Source organism: Nomascus leucogenys, chromosome 11 (genome assembly GCF_006542625.1).
Source record: "Nomascus leucogenys isolate Asia chromosome 11, Asia_NLE_v1, whole genome shotgun sequence".
Lineage (NCBI taxonomy): Eukaryota > Metazoa > Chordata > Mammalia > Primates > Hylobatidae > Nomascus > Nomascus leucogenys.
This window is the reverse complement of record NC_044391.1, coordinates 8,402,438-8,423,472: the sequence shown is the minus strand read 5'-3', so window position 1 is coordinate 8,423,472 and position 21,035 is coordinate 8,402,438. Positions and strand designations below refer to the sequence as shown.

Here is a 21,035-nt window from a genome sequence, read left to right as displayed (position 1 = left end):
TTGAAATTATTCCTTGGTGCCTGGGCTGAAGAATTGATGTTGTGTTAACATGACTGCTCTTTGTACATCTTCATCAGAATTGTTGGGTAACTAGGTGCAATGTCAGTGAAAAGTAACATTTTTGAAGGAATCTTTTTTTCTGAGCAGTTAGTCTCAAAAGTGGGCTTAAAATATTCAGTAAGCCATGCCACAAATTGATATGCTGTCATCCAGGCATTGTGATTCTGCTTATAGAACACAGGCAGAGTGGATTCAGCTCAATATTAAGGGCCCTAGGATTTTGTAAATGTTGAATGAGCACTGGCTTCAACTTAGAGTCACCAGCTGCGTTAACCCCTACCAAGAGTGTCACTCTGTCCTTTGACACTTTAAGCCAAGCATTGATTTCTTCTCTCTAGCTATGAAAGTCTTCAATGGTATCATCTTCTAGTAAAAGGCTATTTCATGTACACTGAAAATCTGTTGTTTATTGTAGCCACCTTCATCAATTATCTTAGCCAGGTCTTCTGGATAACTTGCCTCAAGCTTCTACATCAGTACTTGCAGCTTCACCTTGCACTTTTATGTTATGGACATACCTTCTTTTCTTAAACCTCATAAACCTCTGGTAGCCTCAAACTTTCCTGTTATTATTATTTTTTTTAGGTACAAGTGGAAAATACAGTCCTTTTTATAAGGTGTTCTCCAATGTATTTCAATAATGAAGGCATTTTGTTTTACTTTATTCCACTGTTGTTCATAGTTTGAACCCTACACACTCCCTTCCCTTTCATCTCAAAGGGAGCTCCTTTGTATATAGCCACACACTCATCATAGTATAAAAATGAGGTGGGATCTGCTCCCAAATCTTCTTAGGATTTGGTTCCTTGTTGGGCTCTCCAGGGAAAGCATCACCTAATTCTATCTCCATTAGGAAGGGCCAAGATTTCAACTTTCTCTGGTGAACAAGCACACATGACCACTGCTTGAGATAATACTCCCCTCATCTTTGTAGGTTTCAGGTTACAAAGTAAAATCACCATCTGATTTTGCATCTATTCAAGAGGAACATGATTATCCAGACCACTGACAACTGTTCTTGGGACTATTTCCCCAACAACTACATCTTCTACATACAAAGAATCTGCATCAGGGTGTTTTCTGACAGTTATGATGCAACCAATTCAAAGATCTAGATGGGAAACATTTATTGGCTTAGAGTTGGTGCTTCCTGCTATTGATTGCTGTTTTTTCTCCTTCTCTCCTTTCTCTTCAATTTTCTCTTTTGCTTTCTCTTCTTCTCCTGCTCCTCCTTTTATCTGTTCTTTGATACCAGAAGATATGGTTGTTACTGATGTAGATTGTATCACGATCAGAAACCACATAATTAGTGTGCAGTGGAATACCAGATGGAAATGGTATTTGCTTCATTCTGTTTTGAATTTCTGCCTGAATTAGCTGTTTCAATTCAATTTCTTCCTTCAGTTTGGCATTTCCTACTCAAAGTTTCTTCTCTTCCCTCAAAATTGCCTGCAAAGTGGCTTTCTCCTTAAGTAGAGCAACTTGCTGCTTAAGATATTCAATGATTTGATCCACCTCTGCCTCCTTCTGCTCCAGCCTCTTCAGAACAGCATCATTATTTGCCATTTTTGCCAAGAGACAACAGAAAATCATGAAGCAGTGGACAGGGGTTCTGAGGCAGCCTCAGCAAGAAGCAGGTAGGGACAGCTACCTGCACACTATGGCCCAAACTTTTCTTATGGAGTTTCCTCACCTCTCTTGGCCTTCACAGTATTGAAGAGATTTAGGGCCTTACAATTAGGCTATGGCATAAGGGAATATTGTGGCTGATTTGATCATCTATCCAGACCAATAAAACGTTCTCTATATCAGCAACAAGTCTGTTTCACTTCCTTACTATTCATGTGTTCACTGGAGTAGCACTTTTAATTTCCTCCAGGAACTTTTCATTTGCATTCATAACTCTCCCAACTGGCGCAAGAGGCCTCATTTTCGGCCTCTTGCCTTTTGACATGTCTTCATCACTATGTTTAATCATTTCCAGCTTTTGATTGAAAGTGAGAGACATGTGATTCTTCCTTTCACTTGAACACTTAGAGGCCACTGCAGGGTTATTAATTGGCCTAATTTCAATACTGTTGTTTCTCAAAGAATAAGCAGGCCCAAGGACAGGGAAAGAGGTGGGGGATCAGCCGGTTGATGGAGCAGTCAGAACACACACATTTATAGATTAAGTTCACTGTCTTCTATGGGTGCGGTTGGTGGTACCCCAAAACAGTTACAATGGTAACATCAAAGACCAATTGTGACAGGTCGTTATAACAGATATAATAATAATGAAAAAGAAATATACACAACTATTATGTGCCCATAGTAATTAAATTTTTTTTTAATTTTTAATGAAAACTTTTAAATATTACAATTACCAAAATTTGACACGGAGACACAAAGTGCCTACGCTATTGGAAAAAACAGTGCCAACAGATTTGCTCAGCACAGGGTTACCACAAACCTTTGATTTGTTTTAAAAAATTAACAAACACACACCCACACTATGGAACGCAATAAAGCAAAGTACAATAAATGAGGTATGCCTACATGTACCCCCAAAATTCATATGTTGAATCCCTAACCCCCGTTACCTTAGAATGTGTTTATTTTATTTGTATAAGGCCTTTAAAGATGTAATTAAGTTAAAATGACACCATTATGGTGGGCCCTGATCCAATTTGACTGGTGTCCTTATAAAAAGTAGAGATGAGAACATACAGACACCAGGGATGCGCATGCACAGAGAAAAGGACATGTGATGCCATAGCAAGAGGGCAGCCATCTGCAAGCCAAGGAGAAAGACCTCAGGAGAAACTAAACCTGCTGGTCTGATCTTGGACTGCCACCCTTCAGAACTGTGAGAAAACAAAGTTTTGTTTTTAAGTCACCCTGTCTGTGGTATTTTGTTGTACCAGCTATAGTAAACTAAAACAGAATACACGGGGACATTTGCTTCACATAACACTCAGGCTTCTACAATCCTGACATCCTGAAGGGAAAAAGGGGTATATCAAGTCACCAACTAAAATGAAACTAAGAGAGTATTATAACAAAACAAGATGCTGAATATTTCAGAAGTTCTTCATTGGTTTCTAGAATTTATTCTAGTTTTATTCAGTCTAATCCAATCCAGTCCAACCCAATCCAATAAAGTGGCCATTTCTTTTGAACAACTCCAGGGATTCAAACACAAATGAAACATGATCTTTACCCTATTTGCTGCTATTTTTTTTCTGAAGATATATTTTAAAAGAGTTATGCTGCATACTTGTGAAACTATAGAAAATAGACCAAATAATTTTCTAATGCATCATTAAATGATAAAAGTATGTTATAAACACTATATGCAAAATGACCCTATTTCACAAATATGTACATGCCTGTATAGAGTATGTGTACATATATTACACACTGGAAAAGCCACAGGAAATACACATACAAAAATATTAAGAATTGTTCTAAGCAGTACAATTATGGTAATTCTAATTTTTCTTCTTTTTGTTTATCTTTACTGAACACTTTTAGAAAAAAAGCATTATGAATTTTAAAACTGATCTTACCCCAACAAGGTAGCCTAAGCCTGAAATTATACAAGATTAGCCCCCAAAAAATGAAGGGAGCAAGTGGCTGTCAAGATTTTAGAATTTCACTCTAAATTCTGTGAGTTTGCTTATTTTTTACTGAGGTAAAACTTATATAACATAAAGTTAACCTTTTGAAAGTGTAAGTGAAATCTAGTTGTATGTAGAACATTCAAAATGTTGTGCAACCACCACCTTTATCTAGTTTCAAGACATTTCATCTCAGATCCATTAAATCTCATATCCATTAAACAGTCACTCCCTATCCCCTCCTTCTGTCATCCCCTGGCTACTACCATTCTGCTTTCTGCCGCCATTGTCTATTCTGGATAGTTCATATAAATGAAGGCCTACAATATGTAACCTTTTGTGTCTGGCTTCTTTCACTCAGAACAATGTTTTTGAGATTCATCCACATTGTAGCATATCTTAGTATTTCATTCCCTTCTATAGCTCAGTAATATTCCATTGTATGGATAGACCACATTTTGTGTATCCATTCATCAGCAGATGAACATTTGGGTTGTTTCCACTTTTGGCCTATGACAAAAAATGCTGCTTTGGACATTCTTGTGAAAACATATGTTTTTAATTCTCTTGGGCATTATACCTAGGAGTGGAATGGCTGGGTCATTCCATGGTTAAGTTTATATTTAATTTTTTGAGGAATCCCCAAAATGTTTTCTACAGTGGCTCCACTATTTTACATTCCTACTAGCCATGTTTGAGTGTTCCAATTTCTCAACATCCTCTCCAGCACTTTTTATTCCACTCTCACCACCTCCTTTATTTTTAATCATAGCCATCTTGGTATCTCATTATGGTTGGTTAGGTTATAATACCCTACACGCATCTGACATTTCAGTTCCAGGATCATGTAAGAAGTGCCTAACAATTGTACCAAGTTCTGTGATGAAATGTTTAAATAAAACAATATCCACTAAGAAGAGGGATAAGGCTAGGGTTATTTTCATTAGTCAATTTAGCTAATGCTAAATTTAGGACATAGGAGGTGAAAGAGGAACACATTAGCCCATTAAGTCCCTAGTGGATATCTGGTCTTAATGGGTAAGTAGGAGCTCACATGGCATATTCCCTGTAAAGGTGGCCTAAGCCATGGAAGGAAATAATGAAGTTTCAATTCAATTAGGCATCCCAAAAGAAAAGAAATAAAAAAGTTTGACACCAATTTCAAGAAACATTCAATAAAATGTTATATATTGGTCACATTTCCCCAAAAAGAGTTTTATGCATGCACTAGGAATTGGATGCAGCTTATACTCAATTTATACAAATAGTAGAAACAAATCATCCTTTGGAGACTGCCATTTGCTTTTTGGAGCAAAGAAAACATGGTTCAAGAGAAAAAAATGGAAAAAATACCACTGATACTACCATAAATCTCCAATTATTTTCAAAAATTAAACATACATGAAAGAAGAAAGAAAGAACTAAAATGCTAGTGGCAGGAGAGATTTTAAATACCACTAGGGAAAGGTAAGCATCTTCAGGCAACTACTAAGTTGTATCTCTAACAAATTTCAGGGGAATTTTACCACTGCTGATCACAGACATATTTTTATTTCCCCACTGTTTACTTACTCTCTTCACTATTTCCTATTCTTCCTTGATTCCTCCCTTCCCTTGCCTAAGCATTAAACCTGCCAGAAACCACTGACATTCATCAACCTTTATAGTGCACTCAAGGGCCAGAAATGCTACCATTCTGGAACACTGACGATTACCTCTATCTTCAGATATGACATTTGATTTTCTAAAGCCCACTATTTTAGAAGGCTTAGTTAGGTAGGCTGGTATCTAGGGAGGCAGGACTTTATATTTTCTTGTCCAAGGGAGACCAATGATATGCCGCACTGCAAAATTTCTTCAAAGGGCCTAGGCGACCAGGTGAAGCATGGAGCTGGGGTCTTAGTTGTCTTCCCTACATCTTTATCATGGATGCTGCAGTGCTGATGAAGGTGAGGCTCCTTCAACAAGGAGCGTTTGGGTAGGAGAGAAACAGTATGACCAATGCCACATAGCAACTGAGAAATAGTTTGTTGATATGTCCAGAAATACAGAGAGAGTGCAAATTGGAGAGGTAACTAAAGGTCCCATAAGATTTATCAGGGACAAAAACAGGAGCTTCAGATAATCAATGATAAAGTGACTTTATTTGTATAAATAATTTAAAGTTTTGTAACATTCAGACTATGTTTGGTTAAAATAAGGGCCATAGGTTAAGAATTGAATACTTTCTGACAATCAGATTACACTCATGGCTATGCTTCAGTACTAAAAATTATGTACCCTATTATCTGCATTTGTTCATGAAACAGGCTAATTTCTCTGTGGTACCATACTACAGAACTAGCTTCATTCTCTTGCCTGATAACAATCTCATCAAAAAACACTAGTTTGGTGCCAGGCCTGAGTTAAACTATAATGTGGAAGAAGATGCCACTGTCTCTAATCCTGTATAATGGATGTATTTCTCACTGGAAAGGAGTTTTATGGGCCAGATGGATAGATACAGTCACTGTGTGGATGAGAGGGGTGCATCTAACAACCTCAGGAGTCTAAGATAGGAAAGTCAAGGTGAACAAAACTGAAAAGTGAACAGATGGAAGCATTCTATAGTTGTTCAGAACTCCTGCACAAGATACTGCCCATCTATTTATTGTCTCCTATCCAAATATGTACTATTCCCAGAAGCAGAGAAAGAGTTTGCCGGAAGGTAATTTTCAAATATTCTTCTGACACCCCTTTGAGAAGGAATTATTGATCTTATCATGGGGAAAATAGATACCTTTTAATCAGATCCTCCTTGGGAATCTTCTTATTGACCTCCCTCAATGAAATAATCCCAGGTCTTTTATATAAGGAGAAAAGGGTTACAGATTAACTGATGAGGAAAGTAAGCTGGGTGAATTAAATAATAGCTAACAGGAATAATGTTTCAGAATAAATATACTGTTCTATAGTTTACTCTGGGTGCAGTATTTTTACAGCTACTATTTATGAGCATTGACAATGTGCCAGGGATGCATGCTTTATTTTACTCAGTCCTTACAAGGACTCTAAAAATCTTACTGTCTCCACTTAAAAGATGAGGAACAGAGATTCTGAGAGGAGCTAAGTGACTTGCCACAGATAGTAACTAAAAGACAGACAATTCAAATCCAAGTTTCCTGAATTCCATATGTATTGGAGTAGTTGCATGCATAATATAGTGATGTTATTTTACCAAACAATATCTGAAACTAGGCAAGACTAGCAGGTTTAGAACCTTCACCAACAATATAGGACTGCATTATCCAAGAAGACCTATGTAATATTATTGATAGCCTAAAAAAGTTTTAATGTCTTTTATATAGCAGGAAGAAATTAAAGGGGAAAAAATGATTCATTTATGTCTCTAAATTAAAAGGAAAATCAACTTTAAAACAAGCAGTAACTTACACCGAACAATTACAGACTTTCAATATAAAAGAGGTATAAAATTAATGAAGCAATTTAACAACCAAGATGTTTTCATACCAATAAAAGATCAATATTTTGTTAAAAGACATAACAAAGCTTCTTTTAGTTTTACCATTTGAAGTAAAAAGGAGATCAATAGAAAAGCAGTCAGAGGTTACTAGAAAAAAACATCTGTAGAACTGTTTCCTTTTTCAAACCAACAAACTAAAAACATTCAACAAGAATAATATAAAACTGCTCAGTAATTCAATCAGACCAAAGTATAATACTACTTATAGAGGTTTTGGTTACTATCCACATTTCATCTAACCAAATACTTCAAAAGATAGAAGGTTCACCGAATATTTTAATAGAGACCATATTGTTTCAATACCACAGAAAAGACACGGAGTCCTAAAACCCCTCCACAGTCCAACCTACAATATCAATTTAATATCATGAAGTACATGTCAAGTTTCTACCGAATTATTAAGTACCAGTAACAAAGCAACCCAAATCAAGGAAAGGAAAAGAAGTGAGTAACAGGAAATAGGGTCCTACGCTTGGTTCTGCCACATAGGACCTCCACGTCCTTGAGTACGTTACTTCCTCTCTCTAGGGCTCAGTTTCCCCATCTATGACATGAAGCATTTGGCCTGGATTATCCTTCAGTTCCTTTCAAACTTTAAAATCATAAGACAGGATCACTTTCTACCTCCTAATCTATACACAATGACTATGCACCCCTGACAGAATCATTACTAAAGTTTTCTCATTTCCATGCTTCCAATTTTTGTCTCAATGCTTAACTTAAGCTAATAGAAACAATATCAGATTTAAACAAATTATCACACATTTACATTACAAAAATAAAAATACTGTCTTTTTTTCCTTCTAAAAAAAATGGTACCTGTGCAGAACGCGCAGGTTTGTTACATAGGTATACATGTGTAATGATGGTTTGTCGCACCTATTGACCCATCCTCTAAGTTCCCTCCCCTCACCCCCCACCCATAACAGGCCCTGGTGTGTGTTGTTCCCCTCTCGGTGGCCATGTGTTCTCATTGTTCAACTCATTATGAGTGAGAACATGTGGTGTTTGGTTTTCTGTTCCTGTATTAGTTTGCTAAGGATGATGCCTTCCAGATTCATACATGTCCCTGCAAAGAACATGATCTCATTCATTTTTATTCCACGGTGTTCTGATCTCATGTATTCCATGGTGTATACATTTTATTTATCTAGTATCACATTTTATTTATCTAGTCTATCACTGATGGTCATTTGGGTTGGTTCCATGTCTTTGCTATTATAAATAGTGCTGCAATAAATATACACGTGCATGTGTCTTTATAGTAGAATGATTTACATTCCTTTGGTTATATACCTAGTAATGGGACTGTTGGGTCAAATGGTATTTCTGGTTCTAGATCCTTGTGGAATAACCATACTGTCTTCCACAATGGTTGAACTAATTTACATTCCCACTAACAGAGTAAAAGTGTTCCTATTTCTCCACAGCCCTGCCAGCATCTTTTGTTTCCTGACTTTTTAATAATCACCATTCTGACTGGTGTGAGATGGTATCCCACTGTGGTTTTGATGTGCATTTCTCTGATGATCAGTGATGCTAAGCTTTTTATTGTGTGTTTTTTGGCCACATAAATGTCTTCTTTTTTTTTTAAATTTTTTTTGAGACGGAGTCTCACTCTTGTCAGCCAGGCTGGAGTGCAGTGGCATGATCTCAGCTCACTGCAACCTTTGCCTCTTGGGTTCAAGCAACTCCCTTGCCTCAGCCTCCCGAGTAGCTGGGATTACAGGTGCTCACCACCACACCTGGCTAATTTTTTGTATTTTTTTTAGTACAGAAGGGGTTTCACCATGTTGCCCAGGCTAGTCCTGAACTCCCAACCTCAAGTGATACACCCACCTCGGACTCCCAAATTGCTGGGATTACAGGCGTGAGCCACCGTGCCTGGCCTTAAATGTCTTCTTTCGAGAAGTGTCTGTTTATATCCTTTGCCTAGATGGGGTTGTTCGTTTTTTTCTTATAAATTTGTTTAAGTTCCTTGTGAATTCTGGATATTAGACCAAACATACTGTCTTAAATTCAGCATAACTACTAGCTTTTGCCTATATATTCCTGTTAAGTCAGGCAAGAAATAAAAGTACATTTACTTTCCTTTGTAGCATTAAGGATTTTCTTAGCACAGACTATTTGACACGTAAGTGACAAATGGAAAAGGCAAAAAATAGCGAGGCCTGCAGAGCTAGCAGACAGTAGGTCCTTAATATTTGTAAGTTGAAAGAACAAATGTATCCATAATAGTAACGATTCACTTGTTTAGGATTTTTTTTTAGTGTCAATCCAGGAATGTTACAGAAACACTTGAAGCAACAACAGTGACCAATAATGTGGATGGGTGTTAAAAATCACAGTCATGGCCAGGTGTGATGGCTCATGCCTATAATCCCAGCACTTTGGGAGGCTGAGGTGGGTGGATCACCTGAAGGTCAGGAGTTCGAGACCAACCTGGCCAACAGGGTGAAACCCTATCTCTACTAAAAATATAAAAAATTAGCCAGGTGTGGTGGCAGGCACCTGTAATCCCAGCTACTTGGGAGCTGAGGCAAGAGAATCACTTGAACCCGGGAGGTGGAGGTTGCAGTGAGCCAAGATCGCATTACTGAACTCCAGCCCAGGCAACAAGAGTGAAACTTCATCTCAAAAAAAAAAAAAAAAAAAAAAAAAAAATCACAGTCATTTGGCCAGGCGCGGTGGCTCACGCCTGTAATCCCAGCACTTTAGGAGGCTGAGGCAGGTGGATCACTTGAGGTCAGGAATTCGAGACCAGCCTGGCCAACATGGTGAAATCCTTTCTCTACTAAAAAAATACAAAAATTAGCCAAGCGTGGTGGCGGGTGCCTGTAGTCCCAGCTACTCAGGAGGCTGAGGCAGGAGAATTGCTTGAACCTGGGAGGCGGAGGTGGCAGTGAGCTGAGATCGTGCCATTGCACTCCAATCTGGGTAAGAGAGTGAGACTCTGTCTAAAAAAAAAAAAAAAAAAAAAAAAAAAACCACAGTCATTAAAGTTGTCATTTATAACCATGCTTTTTAGTTCAATACTGAACTAATGGAAGAAATACGAAAACTAATCCCTTCTAGCCACTTGTGGAAGCCCATTTGAGATCAGAACAGCACTGAAAACAACAGGCAATACAGGCTAGGCCATCCAGAGAATTTGGAAGAAGGGTAGAATAAAAATGAAAAGTCTGTATAAGTTGTCTCTTGCCAAGTATTATGGTGAAGGAAAGGGCTAACAGCATAGTTCTAGGGAGCTGCCTTCCATTGTGAGATCCCCATTAGTGTTGAAATATTAGATTTAAAAGTTCCATTCAATCATCAAAGAGAATGGTTTAGTGCTCTAGAAATCCCCAAACTTTTCCAAAGGAGAATTCATATTTCTCCTCAGCTAAGTAGCAATGGAGAAAGTCAATGTTCAGGTTGAAAGGTTATAAATTATTATGCAGAAAGAATGCCAGTGGCAGAGTCTAATCAAATTAATGATTTGACACTCAGACTCAAATCCTCTGTGCATCCTACCAACAATGCCCTGTTTAATGCCTTCTAAACTTTGAATACTAGAAATCATAAAGAAAAAAATCTTCAGTAGATGCAATTATATGAAGAAGCTGAGTTTTGTACAAACAAAACTTACAGCAAGATAAACTAAAAAATATATATGTAGCAAATACCACAAACGGTTAATATATTATTGTATTCACTTTTATTGCTGTATAACAAATTGCCACAAACTCAACAGCTTAAAACAATATTCATTTATTAGCTCACATTTTTGTAGACCAGAAGTGCAGAGAAAACTGTACTTTCAAAGGATTAATGTAGTCATAACCATGACTATGATGAGTCAGACCCATCCTGATAATCTTCCTTTCTTAAATGTGCTATATTATATAACCTAATCACGGAAGTAAAATCCATCAAATTTATAGCCCCAGGGATTACTCAGGGCCTGTATCCTGGTGGGGGAAGTATGGAGAATCTTGAGGAACATCTTAGAACTTTGCCTGCTGCAATTATGTAGGGAGATTATATAATGTGTTGAAAAACTATATTTCAAGATACCAATTGAAAAAGAGAAAGTGACACGGGCAAACAAGGCATGAGAAAAGCAAACATGAGGAAATTGAATCTTTTAGAAAATAATTTCCAAAGGAAATGAAGAGTCATGAAAATGTGAGAACTCCTTAGCCTACCAATACCATTCCTGAAAGTACAGTAAAAAAGATTGTTAAGAAGAAAAAGCTATGCTGTGAATATACTGGCCTCCTCTCGGTTTTCCTAGCACCATATAAACAACTCTAGAAGGTCAGTTTCTACATGATGTCTGCCTACCTGCTTACCAATATACTTTGAGCATAAAATCCAGAAACCGTATCTCATTCATCCCTCTATTCCCAAACCTTAGAATGTTATCTGCAAGTATTAGTTGAGGGCCAACTACATGACCATCACTGAGTTAGGCATCAGGACACACAGTTGTATAATCCATGCTCTGATGTACCTTATTTCTCATAATTTTCATAAAAAGAAAAAAGTTAAAGTATCAAAAGTTCTATAGTCATTGTAAGTAAAGTACTAGGATCATAAGAGTCAACAGAAATTGGAGGATTGTTGCAAAGTTAAATGGGACCTTGAAAGCTGAGTAGGAATTCACTAGAAAGATAAAGCAGATAGGGAAATAGAATATTGTTGAGGGGGAATGCAAAGTAAAGAATATATTATGTAGCCATGTAAAATTATAAGCTGTAAATTCCTTTTTTTTGTTGTTTGTTTTGTTTTTGAGATGGAGTCTTGTTCTGTCGCCAGGCTGGAGTGCAGTGGCACGATCTCGGCTCACTGCAACCTCCGCCTCCCAGGTTCAAGCGATTCTCCTGCCTCAGCCTCCCAAGTACCTGGAACTACAGGTGCATGCCACCACAACTGGCTAATTTTTGTACTTTTAGTAGAGACGGGGTTTCACCATGTTGCCCAGGGTGGTCTTGATCTCTTGACCTCGTGATCCAACTGCCTCGGCCTCCGAAAGTGCTCGGATTACAGGCGTCAGTCACCGTGCCTGGCCTAAATACTGTATTAAAAATGTTAATATTAAGTAGAAAACTCAGTATACCACATCAAATCTAGGTTCTAAGTCATAAAAATGCAAACAAAAAAGTATATAAATGCATAGAGATGAACAGGAAAAAATCAACACAGTCTGCTGGAAGGTGGAGTAATCAGTAATTTATTTCTTCTTACTTTATTTACATTATTATGTCTATAATATCATCTGTGCTTCCAAAGAAATTTTAAATAAAAGGAAAAAAAATTGCATTAAAAAATAAATAAATCCACCAGTTAGGGCAGCCCCACTGATAAAAAGTACAAAATCCTCTACATCTAAATTTACCACCATTCTAACTAAAAGTCTTGATTATAGGAAGCAACTTACTCAACCATTCAGTAATTCCGAAAACACTTTTTGAGTACTAACAATGGGCCAGACATGATACAAAGCATTGGAGATACATAAATGGATAACACAGTTTCTGCCCTCAGAAAGCTTTTGATCTGTCAAATCACCATAGTGAGAAGAATATATTATTTGGTAATTGCATTTTAATAATAGCTGATTAGACAAAAATTCCATTTTAATAATAGCCAAGAAGACAAGATCCTCTAAATAATAGTTCACTTTATGAGTGGAGGCCTCCGTTTGACAAAATGAGTAGAATTGCTTCCTACCTCAAGTATACCAATTACAACAGGGTCAAAATCTATCATTGCTGTCAAGTAATTGTCTTCTCAAGATTCACGAATCAGCCCCATCTGATACTCAAATTACATCAATTCTATCACAATGCAGGGCAATCTGGTCAATGTCTCCACAGATGGCTCATTATATTTACACATCTAATATCTCGGCTTACTGATGGGGAGCCTTTTTCTTTTGTGAAGGATAGTGTTTGAATGCCTAATAATTCCAACCAAAGTTTACTTACTGGATCTCAAGTTTCATAAGGAAAAATCAGAATCACTATAATTTATGTATTTCTGTCTTATTTTATTTTGCTTTTTTTGGTCTTCCTTTATTCTCAGGTTTTACCATAAATGGCCATTTATGCAGCACTGAAGAAAAAATACACAAATCTCAATTTCACTCTTAAAGTCCCAAAACTATTGGAAGCAGAATTAAAAGCAATATGAACTTCTAATTGGTGAACATACTGTTTTTCCAATGAGACTGCCTCTGTCAGCAACCAAAATAGCTTTTAGACCAAAAAGTGTCTCTTCCAAGCTGCAGGCCATTTGAAGAAACAAAAGTTAAACAAAGGAAAAACAAGAAAGCCTAACCTAAAAAGGCAAGATTTCTCACTGTCTTCTTCATCCAACATAAGTCTAGCTTGAGGATTTTTTATACAGGATCCTCGGATTTCACTAAACGGCATGGTGGGGGTTTTACTGTCTGCCATTTGCATAGTACATGGGACACTTTATTAAATAATGAGGAATAATAAATAGCTTAGTAAATCGGAAATGTTATAAAGCACACTGGGTCTATTTAGGGTTTTCCCCATTTTGTTTTATATATTTTTCCTATTATCATTATCATCATCACAGTGACAGTGATGGTAATAGGAAAAACATTAAAAAAAAAAGGAGGAAAACCCCGAATTGATCCATTGTGCTTGATCATCATCATTATCTCCTTCTGGGTGATTCCAATACCCACTAAACCTTTGACGCAACCATTGCTCTTGTAGGAAAGAAGGAGAAAATCAAACGATGCCCTGCCTTTTCTTTTGGCTTGATTCCCAAGGGCTAGTACCAGACTCAGTGACCATTTCCCTCTAAAGGTAAAAATGGAAGGACAGTTTCTGAAATGACAAGGCTGTAGGTCTGCAATATGTTCCAGGGAAAAATGCCAAGGACTCAGAAAGGGGATTTGAGAAGGATGCCAGGATGATCCAACACTGAGCCCCTCTAGATTATGAAGATATTACTTTAACAAGCCTGGTCATAAGAATGATAGGCATACTTTTCCTGACATATCCAATCAATGACACTGTTATGCCAGTTTGTAGTTTTCTGTCATCTCAATTATTTTTCACTGACTTAAATTCTTTTTGGAGATGCTTCAGAGTTTGAGAAATTATAAGAAATTCCCTGGTGTCCCTTCCTGGAGTTATATCATAGGTCTTATTGATCTTGTGCCCCATTCCTCGTTTCTCAAAATTCCTTCTTAGAAATAATTTGTTACCACCTTCCTCAATCTTCTCATAAAATGTAACAGTTTGTGTCAGGGTGCAACTAATCCTCCTCTAACACTTCATTGCTCTCACCCTCTCAGAGCTACAGATGCCTAGAGAAGATGACATACAAGGGGGAGGCTACTGTCTATAGGCTTTGGACAATCAATCACTCTGTAAACTTTTATCGTATTCTTTTGTTGTCATTTTGTACAGGACACATTTGCTTTTCAAGGATCAATATTCAGTTTAACTTTCTATGCACTATAAATCAAGTCTTTAAAAAGTGAAGAAAATGTGTTTCTGGTTTTGAAGTTATTTTACGCTACAGCCAGGTCCTAAGCTAAGCCCATTTAATTATACTCATCCTTGGGAATTCTAAACAGAGTCAGAATGTGAGCTGTGAGAGGCAGGTTGCATTTCTTCCTTATTGTTGAAGAAATTGCCTTAGCAGATACTTTTACATAAAATAATGAGCTGTAAATCAGACTAATTAGAGAATTTGTAAGTACTCAGAAGACATAAATTTGTGAGCTTTAAGGAAATAATTTCTTCTGTTCATTATTTGTTGCTATAAAAAAAAAAGAAATGCTTAAAACATGTTCGAGATCAGTAATTTTTCTATACCTAAAGATAGAATTATAGTCACAGGATTATCTATTATAGTAGTTATTTCACTAATGAATTAGGATTAACAATTTCTCCATTTAATTTATAAATCTTAAGGAATAAATAAACCTTAGTTCACCTCCATGAGCATACCATCAAATGCTAGCAGCACCCAAATATTTTAAGAAGGAATTGGATAAACACAAAGGGAATCATAAGAGAAACCTGGCTTATGCATTTAAAATAATTTATTTCTAAATTTCTTCACAAAGCTTAAGCAGGTCTCTTCAACCCAGTGGTATTGGACATGTTTCAGAATTAATTTCCACCTGGAAACCCACGGGATGAGAATTCTAACTGTGTGATAAATTAAGTTGCCAAACGAACTGGATTAGCGATCAGTGAAATTGCCCGATAAGCTGTCAGATCCATTTTGAACTGGGATTCATCCTCTTTCTCCACCTGTTCATTAAGCTCCAAGTTCATAGCAACTCCAGTGACTGATTGCACACTAACAAGCTATTTATGTAGAAAGATGTAGCTAAGCCTATACATTCCTATACTTACATATTCATTTAAACATAATTCTCTGATAATTTACTCTGTTCACAACCCCAGTGTAGAAAAATATACATCTACCCTGAAGTTTAATTTTGGACATGACAGAAATGTGATGTGTCATAAAATTAAAACTTAACAAAGCAAATCATATTGCACCTCAAGGTCAAAAGAAGCTGGGGAAATTTCATGCCATAAATTTGCTTCAAATTTACAAAAATAAAATGAGTAGTGAAAAAGCTGCTGCCTTAGTACTAACAGTATGTAAAAATAAAATATTTATTTCTATTCTTATTCTAAAGCAAACATGGGGTGCTTCTATAACTAAAAAGGTACACTAGAGAAGAATGTTGAAAAATAATTCTCAACCTTTCTTTATCAAAATGGCCAAATCTTCCTTTACACACTCAAGTTTAATAAACCACTATCATTCAAAAGGCACCAAATTTTGGCTACAATTAAGAATATGGTTCTTAATCAAGTATCCTTTTTAAAGATACAGAATTCACATCATAAAAGAACTATTCACCCAACGCAAAGTTAATAAGTCAGTAAGTTCCTCTGAAACTCCTAAAGTTGTATAGATTTATATTTCATGAAAATATAAGGATGTCTATTATCTACTGATAAGCTATTTTCACTACTCTTTCTGGCGCCTAATTTTTCTGTAAATTAAAAGATTGGAATTCAATAATCAATATCATTTTTCCAGAAAAATTAAGTCAAAAAATGGCCAAGCGTATGCAATTATATTAAGACAATAGGAGAGAATGAATACCATCCAGTTTTTTTAGAATTTACAAAGGTAGAAGCTGCCTAAAAGTCACAAATAAAAAAGTAAAAAATAACATTTAGAAATTAAGTTGACCTGTATATGTAACAAATAAAGCATACATTTCTTTCAACTAAAATTAATAAAACTATACATCAAAAATGTTTCAATTTTTTTTTAATTTTTGTGGGTACATAGTAGGTATATACATTTATGGAGTACATGAAATATGTTAATGCAGGAATGCAATGTGTAATAATCACATCATGGAAAATGGGGTATCCGTCCCCTCAAGCATTTATCCTTTGTCTTACAAAAAATCAAATTATACTCTTAGTTATTTTAAAATGTGCCACTGAATTATTATTGACTATAGTCACTCTGTTGTGCTACCAAAACTAGCCCTTGTTCATTCTTTAACTATTTTTTGTGCCCATTAACCATCCCCGCTTACCCTCCAACCCCCCACTACCCTTCCCAGCCTCTAGTAGCCATCCTTCTACTCTCTATCTCCATGAATTCAATTGTTTTGATTTTTTTAGCTCCCACAAGTAAGTGAGAATATGTGAAGTTTGTCTTTCTGTCCCTGACTTATTTCATTTAATATAATGATTTCCAGTTCCATCCATGTTGTTACAAATGACTGGATCTCATTCTTTTTTACGGCTGAACAGTACTCCATTGTGTATATGTACCTCCCATATTTTCTTTATCCATTCATCTCCTGATGGGCACTTAGGCTGCTTCCAAATCTTAGTTATTGTGAACAGTGCTGCAACAGACATGGGGGTGCAGATATCTCTTCAATATACTGATTTCCTTTCTTTCAGTTATATACCCAATGGTGGGATTGCTGGATGATGGTAGCTCTATTTTTAGGTTTCTGAGGAACCAAACTGTTCTCCACAGTGATTGTACTAGCTTACATTCCCATCAACAGTGTACAAAGGTTCCCTTTTCTCCACATCCTTTCCAGCATTTGTCACTGCCTGTCTTTTGGATATAAGCCATTTTAACTGGAGTGAGATGATATCTTATTGTAGTTTTGATGTATTATTTCTCTGATGATCAGTGATGCTGAACACCTTTTCATATGCCTGTTTGACATTTGCATGTCTTCTTTTGAGAAATGTCTATTCACATCTTTGGCCCATTTTTAATGGGATTATTAGATTTTTTCCTACAAAGTTGTTTGAGCTCCTTATATATTCTGGTTATTAATCCCTTGTCAGATGGGTAGTTTGCAAATATCTTCACCCATTCTGTGGGCTGTCTCTTCACTTTGTTGTTTCATTCACTGTGCAGAAGCTTTTTAACTTGATGTGATCCCATTTGTCCATGTTTGCTTTGGTTGCCTGTGCTTGTGAAGTATTACTCAGGAAAATTTTGCCCAGACCAATATCCTGGAGAGTTTCCCCAATGTTTTCTTGTAGTAGTTTCATAGTCAGATTTAAGTCTTTAATCCATTTTGGTTTGACTTTCGTATATGATGAGATACAGGTCTAGTTTCATTCTTCTGCATATGGATATCCAGTTTTTCCCAGCATCAATTTTTGAAGAGATTGTCTTTTCCCCAATGTATGTTCAATGTATGTTCTTGACACCTTTGTTGAAAATGAGTTCACTGTAGGTGTATGGATTTGTTTCCAGACTCTCTGTTCCATTAGTCTATGTGTCTGTTTTTATGCCAGCACCATGCTGTTTTGGTTACTATAGCTCTGCAGTATAATTTAAGTCAGGTAAAGTGATTCTTCCAGTTTTTGCTCCTGTTGTTCAGCATAGCTTTGGCTATTTTGGGTCTTTTGTGGTTCCATATATATTTTAGGATTGATTTTTCCATAATCTGTAAAGAATGCCATTGGTATTTTGATAGAGATTGCACTGAATCTGTAGATTGCTTTGGGTAGTATGGATATTTTAACACTATTGATTCTTCCAATCCATGAACGTGGAATATCTTTCCATTTTGTGTGTGTGTTATCTTCAATTTCTGGCATCAATGTTTTATAGTTTTCATTGTAGAGATCGTTCACTTCTTTAATTCTTAGGTATTTAATTTTATTTGTAGCTATTGTAAATGGGATTACTTTTTTATTTCTTTTTCAGATTGTTCACTGTTGACATATAAAAATGCTACTGATTTTTGTATGTTGATTTTGTACCTTGCAACTTTACTGAATTTATTAGTTCTATTTGTTTTTTGGTTAAGTTTTTAGGTTTTTCCAAATATAAGATCATACCATCTGAAAAGAAAGATAATTTAACTTCATTCTTTCCAATTTGGAAGCCCTTTATTTGTTTCTCTTGTCTGATTGCTCTAGCTAGAATTCCCAATACAATGTTGAATAACAGTGGTTGAAAGTGGGCATTTTTGTCATGTTCCAGATCTTTAAAAAAAGGCTTTCAGTTTTCCCCCATTTAGGGTGATACTAGCTGTGGATCTGTTGTACATGGCTTTTATTATGTTGAGGTATGTTCCTTCTATACCCAGTTTTTTTAGATCTTTTATAAACATGAAGGATTACTGAATTTTATCAAATGCTGTTTCAGCATCAATTTAAATGATCATATGTTTTTTGTCTTTCATTCTGTAGATATAATGCATCACACTGATTGATTTGCATGTGTTGAACCATCCTCACATCCCTGGGATAAATCCCACTTGGTCATGACGAATGATTTTTTTAATGTACTGTTGAATTCAGTTTGCTTGTACTTTAGTAAGGATTTTTGTATCAGTATTCATCAGAGATATTGGCCTGTAGTTTTGTTCTTGGTGTTTTTTTATGTGTCTTTCATTTGGTATCAGGGTAATACTTGCCTCACAGAATGACTTTCAGAAGAGTTTGAGTAGGATTGGTATTCATTCTTTTTTAAATGTTTGGTAGAATTCAACAATGAAATCACCAGGTCCCAGGCTTTTCTTTACTGAGAGACTTTTTATTGTGGCCTTGATCTCATAACTTGTTATTGATCTGTTCAGGTTCTGGGTTTCTTCATGGTTCAATTTTTGTAGGTTTTATGTGTCTATGAATGTACCCATTTCCTTCTATATTTTCCAATTTATTAGTATGCTATTGCTTATAGTAGCTAATAGTGATCCTTTGAGTTTTTGCAGTATGTGTTGTAATGTCTCCTTTTTTCATCTCTGATTTTATTTATTTGGGTCTTCTATCTTTCTTTCTTAGTCTGGCTAAATATGGGTCCATTTTATTAATCTTTTCCAAAACCAAACTTTTTATTTGATTGATCTTTTGTATTGTTTTCTTCATATCAATTTCATTTGTTTCTGATATGATCTTTATTATTTCTTTCTTCTACTAATTGTGGGTTTATTTGCTTTTGGTTTTCTAGTTCTTTAACATGCATCAATAGGTTATTTATTTGAAGTTTTTCTTCTTTATTAATGTAGACACTTTTAGCTATAAATTTCCCTTTCTTTATATCCCATAGGTTTTGGTATATTTTGTCTCCATTACCACGTGTTTTGAGAAATCTTTCAATTTCATTCTTAATTTCTTCACTGACCCACTGGTCATTCATGAGCATATTGTTTAATTTCCATGTGTTTGTATAGTTTCCAAAATTATTCTTGTTGTTGATTTCTAGTTTTATTCCATTGTGTTCAGAGAAGATGCTTGATATTATTTCAACTTCTTTGAATGTTTTAAGACTTGTTTTGTGACCTAACACATGATCTATCCTTAAGAATGATCCATGTGCTGAGGAAAAGACTGTGTATTCTGCAGACGTTGAATAAAATGATCCGTACATATCTAATAGGTCCATTTCGTCTATAGTGCAGGTTAAGTCCAATGTTTCTTTGTTGATTTTCCATCTCAAAGATCTGTCCAATGCTGAAAGTGGGGTGTTGAAGTCTCCAGTAATTATTGCATTGGGTTCTCTCTCTCTCTTTAGCTCTAACAATAGTATTTGCTCTATATATCTGGGTGCTCCAGCATTGGGTGCATATATATTTACAACTGTTATCTCCTCTTGCTGAATTGATCCCTTTATCATTATATAATGACCTTCTTTATCTTACAGCTTTTGTCTTGAAATCTACTTTGTCTGATACAAGTATAGCTACTCCTACTCTTTTTTGCTTTCCATTGGCATGGAATATCTTTTCCCTCCCTTTATTTTCAGTCTATGTGTGTCTTAAAAGGTGAAATGTGCTTCTTGTAGGCAACAGACATTGGGTCTAGCTTTTTTTTAATCCACTTAGCCACTTTTATGTCTTTTGATTGGAGACTTAAGTCCATTTACATTCAATGTTATTATTGATAAGTAAGGATTTACTCTTGCCATTTTGTTGTTTTCTGGTTGCTTTGTGATCTCTTCCTTCTTTCCTCCCTTCCTGTCTTCCTTTTAGTGAAAGTGATTTTATCTGATAGCATGATTTAATTTCTTGCTTTTTAGTTTTTGTGTATCCATTGTATGTTTTTCAATTTGAAGTTACCATGAGGCATGCAAACATTATCTTATAACCCATTATTTTAAACTGATGACAACATTGATTGCAGAAACAAGAAAAAAAAACTAATAACTACCGTGTACCTTAACTTCATCCCCCCACTTTTTAACTTTTTGTTGTTCTTCTTTGTGTCTTATTGTACTGTCTATATCTTGAAAAGCTGTTGTACTTATTTTTGATTGGTTTGTTTACTCTTTATACTTGAGTAGTTTAT

At 35.9% G+C, this 21,035-nt stretch overlaps 1 pseudogene; it reads right to left on the bottom strand.

Moving 5' to 3' along the window:
• Positions 1-255: 255 nt before the first annotated feature.
• Positions 256-2,186, bottom strand: LOC100581389 (annotated as a pseudogene).
• Positions 2,187-21,035: the final 18,849 nt, after the last annotated feature.